At 26.7% G+C, this 20,950-nt stretch overlaps 1 long non-coding RNA gene across 2 annotated transcripts in view; it reads left to right on the forward strand.

Annotated features, from left to right (window-relative positions):
* Nucleotides 1-8,791: 8,791 nt before the first annotated feature.
* LOC136797132 (uncharacterized) overlaps nucleotides 8,792-20,950 on the forward strand; it is a 33,385-nt gene continuing 21,226 nt past the window's right edge. Inside the window, exon 1 of one of the 2 annotated variants that reach the window (XR_010844977.1) lies at nucleotides 8,792-8,892. This is a non-coding gene — a long non-coding RNA (uncharacterized lncRNA). Of the gene's footprint in view, nucleotides 8,897-20,950 lie in introns of both variants that reach the window. The other variant, XR_010844976.1, reaches the window with a different exon arrangement.

Consider the following 20,950-nt stretch of genomic DNA (forward strand, 5'->3'; position numbering starts at 1 on the left):
TAAACACTATATATATATATTCTCTTGCATAGTAACACATTCGGTACAAGATAAGTTACAAAATTTACAAAGTGTACATACTCTATGAGGAACAGTTAAATTTATAGAAGTATTAAAATATTATGCCTTCCAGTCAGACTTTCGCGACCATATTAAATTCAATTCACACTATACGTTCCGAAAATTCCATTCTGTTCAAACACCAATACAAAATTAGAAACAAGAAAATCATAAAAATAATCAAAATCGACCATTTCAAAAATATGTATTAAATAGAAAGACTTTTCGGAAAAAGTTTCTCTAATTTGGTTTTGTTTTTTAAATAATTGTTAAAAACGTGAACTATAAAAAATTAGATTTGTTTTTCGAGAGTATTTAATACAGAAATAGCAATAACTTATGAACTAAAATGTATTCTTTGACTAGAATTTAAGTATCTTGGAAGATGGCTAAAAAAAAGGTGGAAGGTCCTACGGAGATATATTGGACAAACTTATGATAAGAGAAAAATAATTTGAAGCTTCCATTCTCATTCCTTAGTGCAAAGTTTCAGTCTCTATGTATCTAAAATATGGTTGATCACAAAAAAGTAATATAAACAGTTATAAGCAACGAAGATGGATTCCTGGAGTACATCGCCATTTCCTGATACCAGCATAATAGTAATAAGAAAAATGGTGACCAATATCATCTTTCATTATCGCTCGATCAAAAGGTGAAATGGAAGACGACCCAAGAAGACATGTGGAAGAAGACAAGGGGGGTGTCAAACAGTTTAGAGGAGGAGACTGCTAGATCGGAAGTAATAGTACAAGAGCCGGAAAGAAAAAAGGCAGTTATCTCACCCTAATTTTTGATTACTTTAATGAAAACTATGTATAATTATTAGTCAAAACTGATGAGTCTGCCAAGTATACGTAGGGGGAATAAAAAATGTCGGCTGTTTCAAAACCTTAAAAAACATTAATTTTTCATTCGGAGCTCTATATCTTAAAAATTTCCAACAACACTAGAAAATCTAAAAGAACATTACTTAAAGAAGAGCAAATTTGATGAAATATTAGCCCTAATGGAGCTATTTACGTCCAATAGTTTTTGAGATATAACTTTTTAAAAAGCAACGTTTCATACAAATGTACTGAAATATCAGTAGTTAGTGAATCTATTTTGAGAAATCTATATCACAATAACCATTCGAAACACAAATGTTTATGAGCACTCAAATTAAAGCTAGTTTAATTTACTATAAAGTAGTTTATGACTTTTACTTTCGTAGGAATAGTAGTTTTCATGATATTTACTAAAATAAATTGATTTATAGTTATTCGGACAATAAATTTGATTCATGAAAAACTTTATTTTAGAAACCATTGGACATACAAATGTCTGTCTGCCTGCACTCAAATTAAAGCTAGTTAAATTTACTTTAAAATATTTGATAACTTTTATCTGTGTTGGAGTAGTATCAAATATGATATTTTACAAAATAAATTCACAAACTGTTAATTTCTAATTGTTCGAATAAAATTTTGGATTTTTGAAAAAATATATCTCTAGAGACGCACATTTGTCTGCCAGCCCTCGAAATAAAGGAAATTTAACTACAAAGTAGTATATGACACTTATCTTCGTAGGGGTAGTAGTTTTTATGATATTCGCATATGAATATAAATTTGGCAAATGAAAATTTGTCCGAACAACTATAAATCAATTTATTTTAGCAAATTTCATGAAAACTACTACTCCTACGAAAATAAACATCGCAAACTACTTTATAGCTCATTAAACTAGCTTTGATTTGAGTGCTTATAGATGTCTGTACGTCAAATGGTCTTTGAGGTATAGATTTTTCAAAATAAATTCACTAACTACTGATCTTTCAATATGTTCTGTACAACATTTTTATGAAGCTGCGTTTTAAAAAGCTATATTTCGAGAACTATCGGACGTAAATAGCTATATTAGGGCTTTCAGTTTAGCAAATTTACTCTACTTTAAATTATTAGATTTTCTATTGTTGTTGGTAGTTTTAAAGATATAGAGCTCCGAATGAAAAATTAATTATTTTTAACATTTTTAATTCCCCCTACGTATACTTGGCAGACTCATCCATTTTGACTAGTAGTTATACATTGTTTTCATTAAATTAATCTTAAATCGGGGTGAACTAACTGACTTTTTTCTCCTTTTGGGCTCTTGTACTATGATAAACTGCTCAATGTTTCTTGAAACAATCGTACTTATTTTTGTTTATTTTTCCAAATCCTCTAAAACTGGAAATAAAAATGAATTAATAAGTGCATTACTGTGAAAAAAGAAAAAGTAATTCGTGTTGTGTCCTACCTTTTACTATCTTTGGTATTTTAAGGTTATCGTACTTCTTGGTTCATTCTTGATTCATTTTAATCTATGGATCACAAGAGTAAGCGATAAATACTAATAACAAAAGAACAGTGGCTTATCACTGATGTAATAAAATTTATAGACTTTGAAAAACTAGTTCATGATTTTGCTAATAAAAAAAAGTACTAAATAAGCAATTGATCTTGTTATTGTTTTTTAAATGTTTGTTACTTTCCAAATATTAATATTGTTTATATCTCAAAGTAGTTCGGAAAATAATTTAAAGGAATCCACCTCTGATCTGGAGGGCTCCACATCTTAATGTGCCAGTGCTCCCCCTCCCACTTAGATGAAGATGGCTCTGCTAGGAACCAACGTTCTACATTGACTTCTAAAACGTGAAATAATGGCGAACATTTTTTATTCTGAGTATATAATTTTTTTTTATTTCCTGCATTATAGCACAAAAGAATCAAAAATAAACATTAATTCAATTACCTCCAACACATTTCCTCTAAAATGAATTGTGCTGACCTCTATTGTTTTTTTCTGTAACTACAAATTCAGCAATGTCGGAACGTGCTGCTCTCTATAAGCAAATTTTGAAACTATAATCTTGGCCTCCTGGGTAATAGTTTTGGTTCAGAATTGTTGTTAAACAATCAATTTGAATATCACTGGGAAAAGAACTGGTATTTTAATAACAATCACAATTATAAACTGGATCAATTAACCTATTATTTTGAGTAACAACCAACACATTCAGATGTTAAAACACCTGCAGGTCTTCAGGATGATTTCAATATAAAGGTTAAGTGTAACTTGATTTATACTATATTATATCAATTTTTCTAATCATTTATAATTTAACCTCCTTATTCCTAGTAAGCTACAGGCAAACATATGCCATCATTGATGACACCGCCTTCAGCGAACTCGGCAACCTATCTTATAATACAATATACTGGCAAAACAAGATGTATTAGTTTGCCAACTACATTATACATGAAAATCTATGAATGTTAAAAAAAAAATTGAATCTTTTCCACTGTGATCTAGATAGGAAGGAACTCTCATATTTTCAAATTAAAATAGTTTTTTTTATTTATTTAATGTAATTTACAACTGTACAAAATAACACAATAGGTAAATATGTTGTATGTTTAATATACACTTGTAAATCTTGGGAAGGAAACACCCATTGGTGGTACTTCAAACATTAATTTAAATTAGAAGGTGCCGTGGCCATCTTCTTTTACATTTTTCATTTGTATATATTTAATTGTTTGTTTTTATCTATTCTCTAGGAGGTCAGAAAAAAATTTTATAATTTAATCAAACCATAGATGCTGATAAGCTAGGAGTTTTCACTTTTAAAAAATTAAACAATGTATTAAACACAGTAGTTCTAATTCGTGGTCTGGCTATAATTTATAAATTCTTACCGGTTGAGAACTGTAAATATGATTTCTTTTTTTATATAAGTAATATATATCTTCGACTCCATAAAAATTGAATGTAAAAAGTATTTGTGAAATATCTTTAATTTTAACTATAAAAATAAAAATAAGTTAAAACTAAATTCAAAATAGATTATTTAGTTGTATTTAATTATATAAAAATTCCTTGAAAATAGATAAATATTTGATTAAACAACAAATTATAGATAGGCAGTAAATGATAAAAACAAATTTTTTTAAGAAAAACAAAAACTGTTTAAATAACAAATAACACAAGATTTCATTTTTTAAAAAAGTTACTTGTGAAGCCATTTCATCAATCAGCCTCTACTCTTTTTACACACCATAGGCTTGAAGATATAAATAAATCAATTTACTGTGCATAAGTCATTGCATTCTATGAATAAATTAAAAATTTGATATTTTTTAATTTACCATTCTTCTCAAGTCAGGTCTTGAATTTGTAATGCTATTGTTCCTATCAATTATTTTTGTAAATGGATCTATTTTTCTTTTAGAGATGTTTTTTTATAAATCTTTTTAATATTTTTCAAGTGTAACTTCTCTAGGTACAGAAGAGTGAATTGGCCTGAATCAGACGAAAAAGTAAAACACTTCACACTTCACCTTCTGGGCACATACCCCTAGATGATTCCTTCCTACCCTAATGCTGTTTACATATGTATATTATTTCATTGAGGTAATCTCATTGCTGTTGCATTTTTGGTTCTTACTTGTTATTAAACAAGTTAATGTGTAACATGGTATATACAAACTATATATTTTATTTTATTTCTTTTGATTATATTTATCGTTTCTTATACATCAGTAGTATAACTTATGTGATTCATTTGAACAGTATTTTTTTATTCATCTCTTTAAATACAAATAAACGATTTATCAGGTATCCACTTGTTTTTATTTTTAGTTATAACTTAATAATTTACATTGTATAACATGTGGGATGCTGATAAAAACCAGTTTAGAATGAGTTCAAACCTTTGGAGAACTATCTTTAAATACATATATATACATTTTATCAGGATTTTTGGATGAAAAATTCAAGTTAAAATCAAATACTGACAAAGATCAGGCACTACAATTGATGCAGTATTCATCTTCACTTAATTAAGGGAAATTTACAGTATACATTACTTGTATCATATGTCAGATATTAAAACCAGTACTTTCTTTATTTGAGTATGAATTAATGAAAATTGATAAATAAAAGAGATATTTCATTCAATTAAGAGAGATTTCCATTAATCAAATTCTTTTAATGATAAAATTATCAACAAACGCTTGAACCTTGAAAGTTTCACTCCTACCATCTGAAAGTATTATGTAATTTTTTTATTATTTGAAAATATATAACAAATCTTTTATTTATTATGGTTACACTTCCCGAATTAACTCTGGTGTGCCCTGAATGGCCATTGTTCATTTGTTTTTCTGGCATAGTATTGATTGATGTTATTATAAGAAAAGAACATTTATTTCCAATAGTTAAGGATTTTATTGCACTTCAAATGTATATACTATTCAAGTTATATAAACGAGTTACTTATAAATGCAAAACCTACATTCAATAATTATGTACATAACTTCTCATCCTTTATTTTTTTAAATTCATTTTTTCATTAATCTGGGATTGTTACTTTTATTATTAGGATTTTTTAATTTACCTATTTTTTTTTGTTTTTAATTTAACTAAGTTTTTTAAAATTTTTAAATCTCCAATATCATATAGTGGTTATCTATTTTAATTGAGCAGTAGGTTGTTTTTTTTTTGGTTCTAAAAAATATTTTTAGGAATTACTTTTGTTGAACTTTGAGAATTAATTGAAAGCGTATCACTGAAAAAGGAAATTTCATTATTAATATGTAAACAAACTTTGTATCATTAGGTTTTTTAAATATTTTAAACATATTTGGGTGCCAACACATTTTTAAATTTATTGGATTTAAATGATAATTGACACATAAAAAATGAAACTAGGAATATAGCAGCTTTTAGATCAATAGTAAATATACATAATATATTTTGTGTCAAGAAGTCTTAGAAGGAATTCACTAAGCGATCTCTTGGGTGAAATACCAGTAAATTTGAAATTTGTAATCAGTGATGTCTTTTAACACATGGGCCCTAGAGACACTTAACTACTTTGATTGAAGCCGTTCATGGCCGAGGGAGTTAATGTATCTTCCTTAACAATTTTGGAATTGTTGCAGTGCTGACTTGAATCCGGGTAGGGGGGTTGACCTTTTCTATTTTATGGCAGTCCACAGAATGAAAACTTAGCTCCCTCTTCTCCTCTCCTCACTCTGGCTAGAATAAAAGTAAATGTGTTCTCATTGTTTAATGAAAATGAGGGTTGCTTGCAAAATTACTTCAAACTTTACCTTTTTTTTTTTTTAAAGAATTAATTTAAACAGGGACAAGAATTTTTCTTTTTCTATTGACTGCTGTCTTCCCATGTTGTGCAAATTATCTTTGAATCCTATTGTTGTTTATTTATTTATTTTTAATAGTTGGATAATAAAAAGCATTTAATGGTTATATTGTCAACTAAATATAATTCATATAGGACTTTCCGTATAGAAATTGTTTATATTTAGAAAGATGTTTTAGCGATCTCCATCTGAATACCTATAGTGATGGATATTCAGTTGGCAATGGACCAAACACACTCAATATTTATTCCTGGGTCAGTTAATTTTCCATTTAGGTTATAAATCATTTGCTTTAAATAATTTATAAATACTGAAATATATATTATATATTTACATTATATATTGAGTTTATTAATTTCCTAATAAGTCCAGTACAATATGTTTTCAATAACTTTAAAGTCAAAGGGTTGTTCTACTAGTCTGGCAAAAAATGATATGTCCAATTTTTTTTATTTTTCACATTTGAATTAAATAGTAGAAAATTCTTTTCTCTAACAAATAATGAGATCATTGAACTAACATGAAATTAGAGAAAAACCTCAGGAATATGGACTTACTAGAGTCAAACAACGAGACCATCCTTTTGATTATAATGAGATGATAATATTATATATTGATTTATATTTCAGGTATCAGTTGAATCTAAAGAGACTAATAAATTAATAAAATATAGTTAAAAAACTTATTTATTGGTAACAACATTTCGGCCAGAATTTCTAGTCTTCATGAGGGCTAAGAACAAAAACAAAATAACAACCATGGAATAAAAGGATATATAGAATGATTAAAGTAAATAATTGTACAGGATGAAAATAGATAAAAATAAAGTAATGAAAGAAGTAGAAAATAAATCATTTATTTAGGTAATTGAATATGTAAATATGTTCATTAATTATGTTATTTTACTTACATATTTAATTACCTGCACATATGTTTTATTTTCTAATTCTTTCATTACATTGCTTTTATCTATTTTCATTCTGTATAATTATATACTTTAATCATTCTATATATCCTTTTATTCACTGGTTATTATCTTGTTTTTTTGTTCTTAGCCATGATTAAGACTAGAAATTCTGGCCAAAACGTTGGCACTAATGAATAAGTTTTATAACTTATTTGTGTTATTCTCTGACCGCACCCCCAACCATCTTTTCCTCATATATATTATTCATGGTCAATTAATGTCTCCTAATTAAAAAATAGAATGATTCAATATCAAAGTTTCCTAATCCTTCACATCCTTCTCTAAGTCTGAAAAATGTTAAGCTTATTCTCCTATATAATTATACAAATCAAATCATGCATACAATGAACCCAGATCACCACAAATAATCATGAATAATTACCATATGATAAGAATATAGAATTATTTATCTGTTCAATGCTTTATTTTAACTAGTTTATTATTTGTTTATGTGTTTATTGATGAATTATTGAATAGGAAGAAATTGAATGGGATAGCTCATTGAGTAAGACCCTGGGATTGAATTCAGCTATAGTAGATAATATTTCGCAACCATTAAATTATGTATTCTGCTATATCAATTTTAGGAAATATCTTCTAGGATACACCTAGCCCTGTATCTATCCTTTATTGAATTGGCAAAAACTCCAGCAATCGAGATTATGTGCTGACCATTTCACCAAGAAACAATGTACCAAGTACTGAGCTCAACACGCTTCATCGATTTTAGTTGTACAGATTTTTTTTATTAGCTATTGAGTCCAGTTATTTTTGTCATCCCATCAACTTCATTTGATTCAATATGCTGTTAGTATTAAGCAAGTCTTAATATTTTTTTTTCAAAATTAATCTTAGTTGAATGGCCATGCAGACAGGTTCAACCTGGCTCCAGGAAAATCATTATGAAAGGGGTAGAACACCTCAGTTGTTTGAAAACTCAAGATTTGAGAAACTACTCCAATCTGCTAAAATTTAAGCCAATCCTTATACCTCTAAATTTAAGAAATTGGAATCTTGTGGGCTTATTGTTTTTGAATAAAAAAGACTTCCTTCCCAAGTGTTGATGTTTCCAAAAGGTACTTGTGATTAAAATCACAATTCCATTCAACATTTACGTTTTTCTCCCTATTAAAATCCCATCCTACTAATCCATAAATTATTCTGGAAAAAATATTTCACATAGATAATTATGAAAAAAATATATAGTATATTTATATTCTATATAATATCCTTAAATATAATTTAAGAATTTTCATTCTTACCCAGCAAATTGTTGTAACAAAGCCTCTATCTGATTATTGACTGGATAATTTATTGGATATATAAATACATATGTAAATAAAATATAAATAAATTGAAACGTTGTATTTATATGTTTAGCCCAAAATTTCTTATTGGTTGAATATGGAACATCATTCAAAATCTAACTTTGAAGTTGACAAATCATTATTAGACTTTGTTTTTTTGTTTTGCGTTCCAAGAATTAACTCCTAAGCTTTTAGTCGAACAATGCATTGTTTTTTTTATTTTGTGGAGGGGGGCGTTCAGTCTGGGCTGAGCTTCTCGAAATATCTATGTTCGGCTAAGTTCGGAACTGTTCGGTCTCGTTCGATTCGTTAGCGCTCATCCAGGCAGCATTTCGCACATCCTTCCCGCGCGAGGACTATTGTACGTGAGTACCTTATTTTAGTTTGTAAATCTTTTCTAATGAGCTTATTTTTTTATAATTACATGTAATTAATGAGTTTATTTATTCTAAATACTCCTAATTTATGTATTATTCTTAATAATAAACTTATTTATTTTAAATAATTAACCTATTCGTTCTAAACAATTTACATATTTATTTTGAATTATTATCTTGTTTATTTATTCATGTTACTAAAGTCATTGATATTAAATCTATTACAAATAGTGTTTTCCTTCTGTCGTTCTTAGTATTAAATTAAAAAACAAAATAACAATCTTTAAATTTTATTCATTTTCATTTTTATTCTTAGTACAGAATCAAAATAAATAATTAATTTGTAATATATCTTAATTATAAAATATATTTCATGCAGCATTCATTCATTATTATAAGCTATTAAAAAATATGTTTGTTTTTCAATGGTATCTTAACCCCACTTATTCATCTATTCATTTATGTTAAAATTAATTCAATTAAACTGGAATTTAGTATTTTGTTGTAATATATCTCTAATGCCACCCCTCAGTGAACTTTTTTAATATGTGGATATTTTAATTGTTAATGAATTTCATTCTTTAATTAAATATTATATTTAATTTTTCTTGTTTGATTATTTTTTTCCCAATATAATAATCCAGTATAATATGGAAAATAATAATGAAGCAAGAAAATATACATAAAAATAATCATTTCTGCTATTTCGTTTGATTTTGAATGTAATTAAAAAAGTTTAGTAGCGCTTACTTTCCCATCAAAATTTATTTGATTTTTAGCGAATTTTAAACTATTTTAATTATATTTATATGGAATAATATATCATAAATATTCAATATTAGGAATATAACGACTATTAAAGCAATATAAAAATAAATTTAAAACATTGCAATCATTTCAGCAATACATAATCGTATATTCAATGTACAATAAATAAAGTAACTGAAAACATGGTTTTCAATGGGTTTCAATTCAAACATTAATGTTTGTTAATTTTCTTTTTTTAAATTAGTAATTATTTGCTAATTATAATTTCGAAATCAAATATCCCTATAGCATTTAGGAACAAAGGGACAAAAATATTGACCCAAATCGCTAGCGTGGGAGAGAATAAGGTCAATGAGTACAAACTATTTTTACTTCTATAAATATTAATAATAATAAAACAGACTGCAATATTTTTTATTTAAATACTTATGATTTTTTATGGTATTTTTAGCTTAAAATATATTAAACAGTTAATATAACCAACATATATGAACTTTTCAAATGACAGAATGACTGACTCAAATTTCAATAGTTTTAAGAAAATTACTATGAATAATTTTTTTTTTGTTAAAGTATAGCCGAAATATTAAAAATATAACAGTTTATTAAAATTTACGTTCTGTTAATAACGAATTATTCGTCGCTAATTGTTTACTAAATAAATATTAAAGATATAAAGACAGATTTTATGGAGTTATTCTGTCAACTTAAAAACTCATATGATCGATTTCTTCTTCATTCTTCGTATAATTTTTTTTTTTTTCGATTGTTACTATCTTTCCAATATTTCGTTCTCTAAAATATTCTAAATCACAATTATAAATAAAACAATAAAATTCTTTATTATTCGGTCAAATTTAATAATATAAAAAGAAAATTATTTATTAAATATTCGTCAATACTAAAAGTAGATGGGAAATATTAATTTAACGTTTTCTCCATTTTATTCAATTTAAAAAAAAAAAAGTTTTGTTAGTGAACATTGGCCAATTTTTTTTATTTTATTGTATATTTGACCATTGGTCCTTTGAAAATTTGGTCCTCATAAAATTTAGTTACATTGGTATTAATTTCATTTATTATTCCCTAATTTTCGTATTATAAAATGACATAATCACAAAATTGGTATATTAGGACAACCTAGGTACAGACATAACTACGTATATCTTCTCAAACTTCAAAAACATTGAAATAAACGCGTTGAAAATAACTCTAAAATATTCCTTTTCCACAGTATTCCATTAAATATCGACCTTACACATGCTGGCGTTTGTTTGTTGCCAGATAATTTACGGTGTACTGGCCCTGCAAATTATTTGCGGTGCTGTCTTAGTAGTTAAAGAATCTACCGGCTGCTTCAGTACTCTCTTGCCAAGTCGAATTTCTGGGCCAGAGTTTCGTACATTCCATATTTTAATTTGAAATATCTCGAGTAAACCGACTTTAAATATAGTAACTGCGTCCAAATACATAAAATGTCGAAAATTTGTTCGTAACACGTTTAAGGATTGCGGATCGTAAACGCTTAAAAAAGTTTAAAAATGAAGGGTTGCGGTCAAAAAAGAACAAATAGTTTTTAACTATTATGATAATGTCCGACGTTTCGCCCCACTTTGCAGGGCTAAAAAGATTTTTAAAAAACAACTAAGAACATAGCAACAATAAGATACAAAAAGGTAAATTAAGCTAGGATAAATATTATATAAAAAATAAGTGATAAAAAAATTATATATATAAATAAAAGGAAGGAAGACATAAAATAGTATTAATATAAAATAAACTTGAATAAACAATGATAAGAATAAAAAATTAAAAATATTACGTAACATATACAGTTAAAAAAATACAGGAGACGCATAAAAAGCGAAAAAAAACTAAAAAACAATGAGATATATAATATGTAGCTAAAAAGTTTAGTTTTATTTATATATAATCTTTTCACTTATTGTTTAAATATTTATAGATTTATTATTTTTTAAAATATTTTGTATCCAAGTTAAATCACAAAACACTCTTTATTTTTCTAAAATTCCAACGTTTCGGCCAGTTCGATCATCAAGGACAATCTTAAATATAAATTTACACTTCACATCCAATAATTTAAAACCTTTTTGTTATCTTATCACAAAATATTGTGTGATAAGGAAGATATGATAGTGTTAAGTTTGTCTGTAATTAAAAATTTTAAAGTGTAATAGAAAATTGACAAAATAGGATGATTTGATTGAAATTAATGACCTGGGCAGAATAACCTGTAAACAATTTTTAAATTATTGGGTGTGAGGTGTAAATTTATATTTAAGAAAGGCCGAAACTTTGGACTTTAAAAACAATAACAAAGAGTCTTTGGAGGCTTAACTTGGATACAAAATATTTTATTTAAACTATAGTTTTCTTGTTTATATTTTTTATCGAATAATTATGTTTGAATTTACTACGATATATAAGTAGAAAACATTTTACAACTTTGTTATTATAAAAAAAAATCCTAGAAACCTGTTAGGGATTTTATTTTAATTTTTGTTAAAATATTTTATTTTTTATTTAATAAATTTTATTTAAAATTAAAACTTTTGCAATATTTCTAGTCTATAAAAATGATTTTTAAAACTCTTCTTCATCTAAATGCTAATTCGTAAGATTCTTTTTGATTTAATTACTTCTATTTCCGTTCTGTTTTTAAACAATGGAGTTATTTATGTCAGAGGCATCATTAAATTATTTTTAAAAAGTTCTTAAAGTCAATCATCATTCCAAGGATTTTAAAACTGGTTTTTATATTTTTATACAAGTTTATTTCTTTGTTATTGTATTATGGAAATATTAAAGTGTAGTTTGAGGGGGGGGGGGAAAGGGGAAATTTCATTGTTCAAACTGATTCCGGTTAAGATGGCTGATTAACTCATAAGCCGATTCAAAGTAGAGATATGAACTCGGATTCTTTTATCCGAATCTATCTCAAACGATTCTGGTGGTCCCCCCTTGACTAGAATACATCCCGTTTCGTAGTTTCGACTCGCGCTGATTAAAAAACGAAGGGACTAAACCGAAAATGTCATTAGAATCTAAATTTGAAGATTCCGACTATTACAGCACTTACTAGACAAACGGTCTAAACTTCCAACTCATTACAAAAGACTGATCTACATGACAATAATAAGGCCCATCAGGACATACGGAGTTGAGCTTTGGGGCTCCACTAAACCTTCGAATTCCTCTCATATCCAATCTTTACAATCCAAAATACTTCGTAAAATCCTCAATGCTCCTTACTTTGTCACAAACCATACATAAAGACCTAAATGTTCCTTATGTAACCGATCTAGCCCGAACCCGATATCATTCCTTCCAGTATAAACTCCCTAACCACCCAAACTCACTAGTTTCTAATCTTGCTTCCTCTTCCATTCCTAACAATCCTCCGAGGCGCCTAGATGGCCTCGTGACCTTATATTGTAAAATGTTTTTAGAGTTTTATTACTGGATATTTTCTCTACATGCTATATCATATCATTATGATCTTACTTCAAATTTGCATGTGGTATTTTATATACAGTTGTAAATGTCAATAAATAAATAAAGAACTAAATTTTAGTTAACTTTTGATCTTATATGAGGAACTGGCTGTACTTCGGGATGTTGTGAATCCAACTATTTTTACGTCCGTCGAAAGAAATTTTGAGCTGTTGAAATTGTTTGTATATATATATATATATATATATATAGGAATAGGAATTACCAAAAACATTTTATATTGAAAAAAAATGTATATTGCCAAATCATAATAATTATGTTCACGTAAATGTTTAATTTCAAATAAATACAACAATTGATTACAAACTTTGAATTGTGTTCATTCGATCTATGTTCATCCTCAAATTTAGCAATAGCGAAGAATTTCGGGTTATGCACGTTTAATATAAAACGATATATGATTTTAAAGCTATAACTCCCTAACCACCCAAACCAACTAGTTTCTAACCTTGCTTCCTCTTCCATTCCGATAATCTTCCAAGGCGCCTGAAAAGAAGATGGCCACGATACCTGCTAATGTAAAACGTCATTAGAGTGCTACCAATGGGTAGTTTCTCTAAACGCCTGCAACACTCCATTTTAACTGATATCAAATTTATTAAATGAACTATAATATACAGTTTTAAATAGCAACAAATAAATAAAAAAGCTATAAGCTAAAAAATAAAAAAAATATTAATTTCACTTTTATTATTTATTATACTTCTGGAAAAAAATGAGCCTCAAACTTCCTAAAAAACATAAATGAACAATTTTTGTAATGGATTATTTTAGATGCGGAATTCTTTTATTTAAAACAAAGTTACAACGTTAGCCCTATGTCGTAAGGGCTGTCTATGTAAATTAGAAACCTGTACCTAATAGTATTGTGTATCAATTAGTCTTTCAGTTTGTACCTGGTACAATTTCATTAAATTGTACAATTCTAAATTATACTTTTTAACTTATTTAATATCTTATCACTATTGTTCGTCTCCTTTATGGAACAAAAAGTATTAGTACTTATTGTTTGTAGTTTTTATAATTTTTTATGAACTAATACCATTAGCTTTTACTATGAACCATTGTTCTCGGTAGTGCAAGAGGTCCTATTGAATTGTCGGTTTGAATAATGAATAAAACATTAAATTTACGTGCAGTGAAATTTTGAGGAAAAAATGATTATGAACATTGTTTGTTAAGAGGCACTAAATTGAAGTACAAGCTAAAATACTGGGAAAAAGACTTGAGTTTTTATTTCCTTTTTACACTACATTACAGTTAACAAATTTTAGCAACGAATAGTACAATTAAATGAAGTTGTATAATTTTTAAAATGGAGTTGGAGTTTTTATTATTTTTAATCGTAATAATTTTATTTTATACATAAATAAAAGAAAAACGAAATGGACAACCCACAGGCGTCTTTGGAGATTAAAAAAAAATATAAAAAGCCACAAGAAAAAATAATAATTAATATTTTCATAGTGTAGTATTTATGAAAAAAAAAAATTAATAAAGTGACTGTGCTGCAAAAGAATAAAAAAATTTGAAAAAGGAAAAAAGTTGCATACATATAATACATATATATGTGGGCCTGTGTGTGTGTGAAAAATAAAATTGTTACTAATAAAAAAATGTTTTCTTATATAATTTTATTTTTGTACAAAGTAGGTTTAATGTGGTCCAGAAGGTTTTTCATTCTAATGGATAGTTAATAATTTAAAAATGAATCCTATATAAAAAGAAACAACAATATAGCAGTTATTGTTAAACTTTTATTAAGTTCAAGTCCATTTGGAAAATAGGGGAGTAATAAACTTGAAAAAATATTTCTTATTTGAGAATGTATCCAGTTTACTCGGTAAACTTTAATATATTATATATAATTTATTCAATTTCTTGAGACTGGTATTTATTTATTAATTATATAATAATATTAATTGATATAATAGAGAGTCTTGAGACTTAACAAGGGTACCATTTGATTTATTTAATAAATAAATACCAGTCTCAAGAAATTGAATAAATTATATATAAAACATTAAAGTTTACCGAGTAAACTGGATACATTCTCAAATAAGAACTATTTTTCCTACTTTGTTATCCCTCGATTTTCCAAATGGACTTTAACTTAATAAAAGTTTAACAATAACTGCTATATTGTTGTTTCTTTTTATATAGGATTCATTTTTAAATTATTAACTATCCATTAGAATGAAAAACCTTCTGGACCACATTAAACCTACTTTGTACAAAAATAAAATTATATAAGAAAACATTTTTTTATTAGTAACAATTTTATTTTTCACACACACACAGACCCTCATATATACGTATATATGTACATTTTCAACATTTTGCCTTTTTCAAAATTTATTTATTCTTTGGCACCACAATCACTTTATTAAAATTATTTTTTTTCATAAATACTACTCTATGGAAGTATTAATTCTTATTTTTCTTGGTGCTTTTTTTCTTCTTTTATTTATGTAAAAAATAAAATTATTACAATTAAAAATAATAAAAATTCCAACATTTTAAAAATTATACAATTTCTTTTAATTGTACTATTCGTTGCTCAAATTATCAAAGTGTAATTCACATATATTCTCTTGTTCAAATTATTATTTTTTTAATGTAGTGTAAAAAAGAAAAACAAAACTCAAGTTTATTTTTCCAGAATTTTAACTTGTACTTCAATTTAGTGCCTCTTAAAAAACTATGTTCGTAATAATTTTTCCTCAAAATCGGACTAAATTTTTTTAATTTATTTTCGTAAAATTTGTTCTTCATTAGTGAAACTCAATTTTTGACGCTCAATTATAATTAATCTATCTTATATGTAAAATAAAATATTACACGATGATCACTAAAAACTTTTTTTTTTTTATAAAAGAGAGAAAAAATGTATTTTTATATGATTTTATTTTTGTACAAAGTGGGTTTAATGTAATTAATTAGGAATTTCTTCCTCAATCATTCTTTTTGATAGTCGATAAAATAAAAATTTTATTTTATATTAACATTTAAATCTTAAAAGCCGGCCATTGTTTTGTTAAAAATGATGAAGAAAGTATTTTGTTTTGGAGGAATGACGAATAAAATTATTTTTGGACATGAGACGAGGCTCAAAAGCTATTTGTACGGTCCCCCCAAACCATTCATCTTCGTGGAGACATATCAATACTCGAACAGATTATCAAATATATGACGCGTGTTTTGATGGTGTAATATCAATATTTGGAAAGTTAGTAATAAGATATTGCATCAATTTTATAAGTATGACGATGTCGTTAAGGTTGTGATTACGAACTTTGGAGAAAGTATGAGAATTCTCTAGACGAATTTTTAATCCAACAGAGTAGCTGTTAAAACTAAATTTAAAAAAATAAGTTCACAAGATAATGTCAAGTCACAAATTTTATTCAATACAAACTAAAGCCTCCAGGAAATGTACGTAAGTCTCTAAACGTAATGCAACGAATTCTTTCTTACTATGGCCATGTCAAGTTGCCAAAAAAAATTCCGATACTTAATGGAAATGCTAGTGAAAAGTTATTAATTTTTTATATATGAAAAAATAGAAGAATACACCGAACAAAAGAAGTATCAGTAACTGGCCTTGAGGTATTTTTTTAAAACTTTTAATACAAGAGTTATATTTTTTAAGGAACAATTACCTTTTGACAAAGAGGTTAAAACATGGGGGCAATGAACGCTAGTCTGGATAAGTGTTAAATTAAAACCTCAGGAATTATTATCGTTGCAGTGAATGCTATAAGTCTAAAATTCAGCATTTAGTGTATTGATTTCATGTGTATCCAGTAATGATTATATAAATAATAATAATTATTTATGAAAGCTGAAAAAAGAATGGACGTAAACTTTGTACGTTTTTAGTTTCTTTTGTAAAGCTTGATAGATTTTATATCCGACATATAGCATTAATAACGACGTTATGCCAATATATATTTACTTTGTATTTTAGTATATTTTTTTTATTTCACCTATTTATATATGGAACATACAGTGAGGGAAATATTACGACGGTAACGCGTTTTTAGTTCTCCTGAGCCCAAATAAACAAGTCTCGCTAAATGGACTGTTTGAACAGCCAAGCTCAGAAAGGAAAAGTCTAACGATTTTTTTTTTTTTAATAATGTATTTATTGTTATTTACAATTTTATAAAATTATATACAACTAGTAAATTCACTATGATATATAAAATAACATGATACAAACGTATGGAATATCTAACCATTGATAGAACTCCAATAACATTACCAGAGATCTCGGAGCCATCTTCTTTTCAGACGCTTATAGGGATTATCGGGTAATGATGTCAGTCAGATTAGAAACATGTGGTTTTGTGTGGTTGGGAAGTTTATGGAAGAATTTGTGTCTGATCGGTAACATATGGAATATTGAATGATGGATGACTTGTGACAGAGTAAGGAGCATTAAGGATTTTGGATTGTAAGGATTGGATACCAGAGGAATTCGATAGTTTAGTGAAGCCCAAAAACTTAACCTAAGTCCAGATAGTCCTTATTATAGTCATATAAATGAGAACATCCTATTATAAATTTTGTATTTATCAATTCTATTATTGACATAGCTTCTATTTTATTTATTTTCTCTTCGTCCTTTTTTCAAATTGACTTGTTGTTTTTCCCATTCGAGGGCAATTGTTTGTTTTTTTAAGTCTACGAATGTTTTTATTTTTTTTTATTAACTTTACTTTTCTCTATAATCTTTAAATTTCTTTCTTGGGACTGGTAATTGTTTACTAAATAATTCAAAAACACTATCCAAAATTATAGTCTCAAAACATTTATTTCATTCACACGTCCAATTTACTTTTCTCTCTTATCAAGAATTATTATTTTTATTTATTTATTTTATCATTTTTTTTTTAAATTATAACGTTTTATCTAGTTGGGTGTGTCTTGTCTATGAGACTATACCCATCCATAATCAACTGTTATATTTACAAAAATGTAACTGTTATATTTACCATGTAAGGCCCACCAGGCCGATCTGGTAATTAATAAAAATAAATATTTAAAAAAATACGAAACAAGTTAGGTGGTTGGGAAGTTTATTATGGAAGGATTGGTATCTGGTTCTCCCCAAATCGGCAACATATGGAACATTGGGGTCCTGATGGATGACTTGTGACAGAGTAAAGAGTATTAAGAATTTTGGATTGTAAGGACTTATGACTTTTATACCAGAGAAATTCGATAGTTTAGTGGAGCCCCAAAGCTTAACTCCGTACTTATTATACTCAAATTACATATTTAAGGCTTTAACAATAATAACATGTTAAACTGAAGATGGTGAATACCCCTATTATGTTCTAACGTTATTATAAACATATAAAATAGAAGGGGGCTTAATATATTCGTTTATTAATAAAACAATAAATCGTGCGCGCAACACACAAATTTCAATTTTAGACAAAATTAATCCTTGTACATTTCAAAACTGCTATTTTTTATTATTAAGGATAATAAAATATATATTTGGAAGATAAGCGAAGTAAAATTTGACTATTGTCATAGTAACCATGGAAAAACATTCATTATTAAATTTTTCAAATTTTATATTCACCCTCTGTTCATTATTATTGACAATGATGGTTAATTTTTTTAAATAAAAAAAATTAAATCTTAAAAGTTTTGTTCATTTTTTTTCTGTTGCTATGATAATTCGTATTTAGGGATTTTTTGAGATGTGAAAAATTATTAAAAATTCTGTACCTACTTAAATTAAAACAGTTTGGCAAAAGTTATGAAGCCGTGTACTATAATATGGGACCGGAAGTGGTCAGCTATTTTCTGATCAGGTGTGAAAACTGTTTTCTCTTTTAGTTGAATATAAAATTCTTTCAGAAATCTTCTTTTTTTTTTTTAAATTCGTCATTTATGTCTTTTCAGACTCGTTGAATGAAGACAAACTGAAATAAAATACCACTTAATTGTATATTGATATACTGAGCTCAATTAAAATTGTTTCGAGAAAATCGAAAAAAATATGGAAAATCGATTTTATAAGAATTGCTGTAACATCCCAGACAAACACCCGTCTAAATATAAACCATCAATAATTTTTTTACAGTTCATTATATTGTTATTATTCGATCAAAAGAAAGTATAAACATGAAATGATTAGATACCAAATAAAAAATTAAGTAATATCTTATTATAAAATTTAATTATGAATTATAAAGTATCGATTTAGAAAAAATATATACAAAGAGGTTGTATTGAGTTATGGGAGAAGATACTCAGGCTCCGTGCTAAGCAAGTCCTTGGCAACGTTTATCCTCTCGCCGTTGCCAATTCTCAGAAGTTGGTTGACACCGTTTCCTCCTCCTGTGACATCACTCTGCCTTTATCATTCCTATTAAAAGAACAAAACAATGTGGTTGAAGCTCTTGAAGATTCGTGATCACTATTTCTTCGTGATCGACCAATATTTTAATCATAATCACCTTGAGAATGTGTCTTTAAGCAAATAAGGAAGCTTTTACGTCATCCCGTCTCTACCTTTGATGGAATATGTTAGATACACTGTTTAACAAGCAAACATTACTGAAAAAATAACCGGTTAAAGCATTTTATCAGTTTTAAGATAGATCATAACATCATAACATGTAGGAAAATAAAATATATATATTTATATTAAGGGTAGGATATCTAAAAATTTTTTATTTTTCTGTTGCAATAGAAATTCTTATTTTAGTTTTTTTCGTGGTGGGAATTACCAAATAATTTTTGTTCCTGGCAAGAATACAATAGTTTAACAAATTGTGACGAGGCCTTAATTCAATTTTCCCCGTTCGAATAGATTGTATCTAATTTTCCTTTTTTCTCCATCACTTATTTCTATATTCTTTAATATTTTGTATGTATCCATTCTTTATTATTGATAATACTAAGAACCGTTGTTAGTATTGAATGGCAATGAAATAAATATAAATTCGTATACTTAGGTAAATTCCTATTGCTTACTGTAACATCTTAATATAATTTAATAACACAACATATTAGAATTTTTTTTCCTAATAAATAATTAAAGAGTTATTTCTAAAAAATAAAAGAATATAAAACAGTATATATCTTAATATATATTTAATGATTTAATAAAATATAATATAATATAATAAAAATAAAATAAAATTTAATTTATTCAATTTAAAACCTCAAAACATGTATTTCTGTCGAAAAATCGAATTAGAAGTTCTTCGAGATCGCATTACATTACCTTCGTCTATATTCAATACACGTGAAAGTAAAAAAGAAACAAATAAAATAAAACCATCTATCATATAATAAATCATAAAATAACTTTTTAGAAAATAAAATGAAAAAGCCCCCAAAAAATTAAAAATTAATTTTTTTTTTTTTTATTTATCTTTATTGAAATTTACAATTGTACATAATTATACACTTAGTAAATTTGATGTAAGTTATTATGGAGTGATGCAGGCGTGTAGAGAAACTATTCATAGCACTCTAATCAAAAAATTAATTAATTATAATTAACAAGGAGGAGTAATTAATGTTGATATAAATATTTATAAATGTTAAATGAAAATTAGAAAAATCGGTTGTAAAAAAAAAAGAATACTGTATACTCTAAAAGAATAAATTATTCGTTAGAAAATTGCTTATTTGGTCACACAAGGAATAAATCTTTGAGTTATAAATGATGAACCAACACAGAGACGCAGATGTTGTTAATTTCTA

Source organism: Halyomorpha halys, unplaced genomic scaffold, assembly GCF_000696795.3.
Source record: "Halyomorpha halys isolate HHAL.00 unplaced genomic scaffold, Hhal_1.1 Scaffold717.1, whole genome shotgun sequence".
In the NCBI taxonomy this organism is placed as follows: domain Eukaryota; kingdom Metazoa; phylum Arthropoda; class Insecta; order Hemiptera; family Pentatomidae; genus Halyomorpha; species Halyomorpha halys.